This window comes from Mustelus asterias, chromosome 6 (assembly GCF_964213995.1).
Source record: "Mustelus asterias chromosome 6, sMusAst1.hap1.1, whole genome shotgun sequence".
In the NCBI taxonomy this organism is placed as follows: domain Eukaryota; kingdom Metazoa; phylum Chordata; class Chondrichthyes; order Carcharhiniformes; family Triakidae; genus Mustelus; species Mustelus asterias.
The window spans coordinates 15,661,346-15,669,062 of NC_135806.1; positions in this window are offsets into that span (position 1 = coordinate 15,661,346).

Sequence of the window (7,717 nt, forward strand, 5' to 3'; positions counted from 1 at the left end):
GCAAAAACCTTAAACTTGCAGTTTTTCACCTGAGTGCTCTGACACAGGCCTAACTGCGAATCCGCTTCCCCTGCGAGAAACTGGATATTTCATGTTTCTACTCTCAATTGGAATACTGCATTTGGAATACTGCGCCCAGTTCTGGTCGCCACACTACCAGAAGGATGTGGAGGCTTTAGAGAGAGTGCAGAGGAGGTTTACCAGGCTGTTGCCTGGTATGGAAGGGCTTAGTTATGAGGAGAGATTGGGTAAACTGGGGTTGTTCTCACTGGAAAGGCGGAGGATGAGGGGTGACCTAATAGAGGTGTATAAAATTATGAAAGGCATAGATAGGGTGAACGGGGGGAAACTTTTTCCCAGGTCGGTGGTGACGTTCACGAGGGATCATAGGTTCAAGGTGAGGGGGGCGGGGGGGTGGGGGGGGGGGGGGCGGTTTAACACGGATATCAGAAGGACGTATTTTACACAGAGGGTGGTGGGGGCCTGGAATGCGCTGCCGGGCAAGGTGGTGGAGGCGGACACACTGGGAACGTTTAAGACTTATCTAGATAGCCACATGAACGGAGTGGGAATGGAGGGATACAAAAGAATGGTCTAGTTTGGACCAGGGAGCTGCACGGTCTTGGAGGGCTGAAGGGCCTGTTCCTGTGCTGTATTGTTCTTTGTTCTTTGTTCAAGGTACTGTGCTAGAATGATGTCAATCACATTGAGAGAATGCTTGGGTTTTCTCAAATAAATTCCAGGCAACTGATGTTTCCAGACAATCAATTTCTGGATGGAGAGGTTACAGCGTGCTGTAATTTACATGGATAATAAGTTGAAATGGTAAATACTTGAAAATTTAATTTGCCTTTCAGTACACATAGTTTTAACCATGAGTGGGATTTTCCGGCCTTTCACTCCAATGGGATTCTCCCGTCCCGTCGCAGCGAATGGAGATTTAGCTGGGCGCCATATTCTCCACCCTCTCCAGCAGCGACAGCGGGTAATAAATGGCCGAAGAATTCCAGCCAGTGTCTTCCATAAAATCCGTGTAAAGTTAGGGAGGAAAGTTGGCTGAGGTATCGCATAGAGCTGTGTAGGGGAGTTACTGTAATGAGTGACTCCATTATTTCAGAGCACACTGTAACAGGAGCGCATCAGCAAATGTGCACTTTGCTGAAAGTCCTGCATTTGTACAGCAACTTTCACAACCTCAGCATGTTCCAAAACACTTTCCAGCCAATGAAGCACTTTTGAGGTGTAGTCACTGCTGTAATGCAGGAAGTGTAGCAGCCAATTTGCACAAAGCCAGGTCCAACAAACAGCAATGTGATCATTTCATCGACAGGTCCTTCCAGCACATCACAGTGAGAATAGCCCAGCAGAGTGCTTAGGTGCAGCTCCAGAAGATTGGCATCGGCTCCATGGAGAAGGCACTTATTGGTCTTTCTCAGTATCTCAGTATAGATTCATAGAATCCCTTCAGTGCAGAAGGAGGCCATTGAGGGTGCACCCACAACAATTTCATCCAGGCCCTATCCTCGTAGCCCCATGTATTTACACTGTTAATCCCTTGACACTAAGGGACAATTTAGCATGACCAATTAAACTAATCTACACATCTTTGGACTGTGGGAGGAAACCGGAGCACCCGGAGGAAAACAACGCAGACATGGGGAGAATGTGCAAACTCCACACAGACAGTGACCCGAGGCCAGAATTGAGCCCGGATCTCTGGCGCTGTGAGGCAGCAGTGCTAACCATTGTACTAACCATGTCTACTCACTTATCAGTCACTCCTCCAGTATGCTCATCAGTGTCCCAAACCCAGCTGGGCAAAATTGTCCCAGTTCTTACCAAGATGCTGCTTTCTGCAGCCAGGTCGATGGGCAGATTTACTTGAGGCCACCAGCAGAATCATTTAAAGAGTCCTTACCTGAATCCCAGCAGCCTTCCAAGCTGTAGCCACAGGGAAAAAATTAATAGGAAGACTAGGATAGGTAAATAAACAGCCAATAAGGGCTTGCATAACAATGATTCCCAAATCGGTTGGTTGACCATTAGATAAAAATGAACTGATCTATCGGAGTAATATTTTCTTGTTCTGCTTTTAGTATAAATATTAATATTTATACTCGAATGAGGGTAAGACCCAGGAGGTTGGACAGAATGAAGGCAATCAGATGACGGTTTTACAGGTGACAAAACTACTGATGTATTGGGGCTGGTGAGGAAAATGGTTCAGGTCGAGTTCAACTTGTATTGGTTGTTCGCTGACGTCATGTAAGTAAATGTATGACCCTTGATCCCTAAGGAAATTGCAATGCTGGCTCTTGTCTGCTTTTTTTTTTCCATGGGGAATGAGATTGAAGTATTCCACTTGCAGTGTTGCTTATCTTCCTGAGGCAGCAATAGACAGTGAGATGTAATTGATGTTATTTGTTGCAGGCTGTGATCACTTCGAGATGGAGAAGTTAACGGCCACTGTATCTTTTACAGCCACAGTTAATTCTATCAATGACCTTGCTTGGGATTCAGTTGCAGCTACAGTGGATGAGTGCTCCATTGTAGTCTTTTTGGTGAAACGTGAACTCCTCCCAAGACACTGCTCATTCGGATTATGTATTAAAAGCATTCCCTCAAGATGCACTGTGGCCATGCTAAATTATCCCTTAGTGTCCAAAGATGTGTACGTTTGGTGGATTAGCTCATAGTAAATCGTTATGGGGATAGGGCAGAGGGGGGGCCCTGGATGAGATGCACTTTGGAGTGAAGGTGCAAATGGCCACTTTCTGATCTGTAGGGATTCTATGGTTCTATGGAACACCTTCTGTATGGTGCCCTGCTCTTCCTCTTTCCACCTTCTCCTGCCAGACATTGTCCTCCTTATCCTCACTTCCTTCTATTCCATTGGGAGACTGAACAGGGAAGCCATGAGTGAAATAAAGTATTAGCAAGGCAGGCCAAGCTGTCTAACATGAGCATAACATTGTTTCCATCATACATAAAAATCAGTAACAGAATGGGATATAAAACAATGACAAGGCCCAGAACTTAACCAGTCTGCTTAAGAGGATGAAGCAGTAACTGCCATATTGTGGAGTAGCTGATGTAGGCAGAGAAAGAATGGCTACAACAATGATTTAACAACAATAATGGTAATAGTGGCTTTAAAATGGCTGTTCTGGCTGAGAGTTAAGCATGCTGGGATTTTTGGTCAACTTATAATTAAAACCAAATGTAGGTCATAAAGTTGCTCTGAGTCAGGGTTCTGGCCTGGGAGCTACGATCTGAAGCTTCCTGTGTTGGTCAAATATGGGAAATTGTTTATGTTGACTCAGACATAGTGGCCTCGAATTTTATTGCTGTTATATGTGGAACATGCAGTTTGAATGAAGCATAACGGCATTGTTTACACGTAATTTCATTGGATGTTTGAGCCAGATGATTGGTTTCTGGTAACATAGTTGGCTGGATGACAAAGAATCTTCTGGAAGCAAGTGGAGAATTTGTAGATAAAAGACACTGCGGTCCTTTGCCAGCGACAACTCTATAGAGATTAACCATCATAGGAGTGTGCCCTAAAGGAATTTTCCTCAGAGGTTAAGATAGATTCGACATCGGGAATATTTCTTGGCCAAGGTTTTTCCTAAACTCGGTAGTATCTATTTTCAGTTAAATAATTGAAGTTAACTTTCAGTTAAAGTTAATGTGCAGTTAAGAGTTAAAGTTCAGTTGAGAGTTGGTAAGTTGATAAACTCATAAGATATAGGAGCAGAATTAGGCCATTCGACCTATCGAGTCTGCTCCATTATTTAATCATGGCTGATATGCTCCTCATCTCCATTTTCTTGCCTTCTCCCCATAACCCTTCAAACTATTACCAGTTAAAAATCTGTCTTAAATTGACTTACTGTTTCAGCATCCACCGCACTTTGTGGTAGCGAATTCCACAGATTCACAACGCTTTGGGAGAAGTAGTTTCTCCTCAACTCTGTTTCAAATTTGCTGCCTCTTATCTTAAGACTATGATCTCTCGTCCCAGAATGCCCCACAAGAGGGATTATCCACTCCACGTCTACTTTATCCATACCTTTTATCATCTAATATACCTCAATTTGATCTCCCCTCATTCTTCTAAATTCCAGAGAGTATAGGCCTAAACTGTTCAATCTCTCTTCATACGACAAACCCCTCATCTCTGGAATCAATCTAGTGAACCTCCTCTGAACTGCCTCCAATGCCACTACATCTTTCCTCAAAGATGTTCAGTTAAGAGTTAAAGTTCAGTAAAAGAGTTAGTGAGTTGCAACTGTTTAAGTTTGAGTTGGTGCCGAAAGTGTTAAATAAAGAAAGAAATTGTTGAATGAACTAAAGAGTCAATTGCTGTTCTTGTTTGTTCTTGCTTGCAAGGTGTTTAAATTAAAAGCTGAATAACAGTGAGCCCTCTAAATAAAGCTGCTGCAGAATCCTAGTCGACAATTAATGCCCCAATTGGCTGGTCATTCACATCCCAATATATTCTGACGCTTGAGATGAATGCACATAGAGAAGCTTGATCCAATATAATGGCAGCATCCATCCATTGTAGAATAATAGAATCCTATAGTTCAGAGGGAGGCCAATTGGCCTGACGAGTCTGCGTCAACTCTCTGATAGATCATCTTACCTAGTCCTCATAACCCTACAGATTTACCCTACTAATCCCCCTTACCTGCACATCTTGGGTCACTAAGGGACAATTTAGCATAGTCAATCCACCTAACCTGCACATTTTTGGACTGTAGCCGGAAACTGAAGCTCCCAGAGGAAACCCACGCAGACATGAAGAGAGTGTGCAAACCCCACACAGACAGTAACCCAAGTTTGGGATTGAACCTGGGACCCTGGCACTGTGAGACAGCAGTGCTAACCACTATGCCACCGTACCACCCCAGTATGGACAGCATGCTGCCCTCCTGCACTGGACTTGTTTCGTGCCTTCAAAATGGATGTTGCCCTATCGAATTTCTGGATCAGAATCTCTCCATCGCATAACACACTCTTATGAAACACGGATTGTATTTTCTGATCAAACTCTCTGCAACTCAAATACTGTTCATAGAAAATGACCCAGCAGTGTTAGGTTCATGTAGTTGGCCCCATATGAGGAACTGTGATATTTGAAAGTGCCGATACAAAGGCACTCTCTCTCCAACAGCAGATTTGAGAGAGCAGATGCAGTATTTCAAAATAATTACTGTCTGAGTGAGGGTAGAGGTGTTTTATTTCATTACATTTATCACCGAATTGATATCACATCTCCAAATACAGTCTGTTATTTTTTTGTTCTCACTTGGATTAACTCGATATAAAATAGTCACTGATAAATCCATTAAGGAATGCAAAGGAGTTCTGAGAACAAGCCATGGAGGGGCTGAGGGGATTAGCATAGACAAACTTATAGGGAAGCTAGTTAAGGGAGAAAGGAATAGAAGGATATCATAGAATAGAATAGAATCCCTACAATGCAGAAGGAGGCCATTCATATCCATTGAGTCTGCACCAACTGCAATCCCACCAAGGCCCTATTCCCGTAACCCCACATATTTACCCTGCTAATCCCCTGACACTACAGTCAATTTAGCGTGTCCAATCAACCTAACCCACACATCTTTGGACTGTGGAAGGAAACTGGAGCACCGGAAGGAAACCCATGCAGACACGGGGAGAATGTGCAAACTCCACACAGACAGTGACCCAAGGCCAGAATTGAACCCGGGTCCCTGGCGCTGTGAGGCAGCAGTGCTAATGACTGTGCCACTGTGTTGCCCCTGTGAAATGGAATGAATAGAGTGGGCACAGGCTCTACTGCAGCTTAATTACCATCATTAGGTGAATTGCCTGTTTCGGTGCTGTAAATTTTATAAAATTCACTGAATTCATTTTGATTTTAGTTATCTATGGGAGAACTAGCAAATGGTAATTTGGGGGAATTTGTCCGAAACTGAAAGATTTTCCATCTGGATGCAGGAAGGTGATAATAAATTTAACCACCGGTTCATCGAAGAGCTTCTGTCCTGCTTCACATATTAGAACATAGAACATAGAACATAGAAAAACTACAGCACAAACAGACCCTTTGGCCCACAAGTTGTGCCGAACACATCCCTACCTTTTAAGCCTACCTATAACCCTCCATCCTATTAAGCTCCATGTACTCATCCAGGAGTCTCTTAAAAGACCCTATTGAGTTCGCCTCCACCACCACTGGCAGCCGATTCCACTCACCCACTACCCTCTGTGTGAAAAGCTTACCCCTAACATCTCCCCTGTACCTATCCCCCAGCACCTTAAACCTGTGTCCTCTCGTAGCAGACATTTCCACCCTGGGAAAAAGCCTCTGAAAGTCCACCCGATCTATGCCTCTCAACATCTTATGCACCTCTATTAGGTCTCCTCTCATCCTTCGTCTCTCCAAGGAGAAAAGACCGAGCTTCCTCAGCCTATCCTCATAAGGCATGCCACTCAATCCAGGCAACATCCTTGTAAATCTCCTCTGCACCCTTTTAATCTTTTCCACATCCTTCCTGTAGTGAGGCGACCAGAACTGAGCACAGTACTCCAAGTGGGGTCTGACGAGGGTCTTATATAGCTGCATCATTATCCCCGGACTCCTAAACTCAATCCCTCGATTGATAAAGGCCAGCACACCATACGCCTTCTTAACCACCTCTTCCACCTGCGGGGCCGATTCTAGAGTCCTATGGACCCGGACCCCAAGGTCCTTCTGATCCTCTACAGTACTAAGAGTCTTTCCCTTTATATTGTACTCCTTCATCCCATTTGACCTACCAAAATGGACCACGACGCATTTATCTGGGTTGAAGTCCATCTGCCACTTGTCCGCCCAGTCTTGCATCCTATCTATGTCCGTCTGTAACTTCTGACATCCCTCCAGACTATCCACAACCCCACCAACCTTCGTGTCGTCGGCAAACTTACCAACCCATCCCTCCGCTTCCTCATCCACGTCATTTATGAAAATGACAAACAGCAAGGGTCCCAGAAGAGATCCCTGGGGCACACCACTGGTGACCGACCTCCATTTAGAAAAAGACCCATCTATACCCACTCTCTGCCTCCTTTGGGCAAGCCATAATCATGACAATATCATTGCCTTTCTTTTGAATGAACTCTGTAAATGGGTTAGTAATGATCACCCCACTCACTAAAGGATTTCATTAATGGAACATCAACATTATTAAAGGTCAGTTTGTTTTAATAAGTGCACAGACAGACAATATGTGGACTGATAGTTGGTCAATAAATGCACATTCAGAAGTGATGGATTAAGAAGCTGTTTAGTTTTTAAAAAAGTAAATTTAGCTGCGTTTCATTGCATTAATTCATAATTGACAAATGCCACACAATTTTAAGTCCATGTAATTAATTTTGTGTCATTAATGTATCTCAGTATTCAGCTCTTTAGAGTATTATATTTTGCATTACTAACCATGCACAAGATTTAATGATTTGGGATGTATATTATCATATATTCAGGTTAACCAATTTCTGAAGGGATGACCCTCTGACTATTTTAGCTTAGGTTGAGGGTTGGAGTTATTGTGTTCATTCTCTCTGTTTTGCAGTTTATAGTTTAATGCAACATTCATCATTATCTGATGGACTGGGCAGTGGAGCTGATGAACATGAGATTTTGGTCATCTGTTCTAATATCTCCTTTCATGGTGTC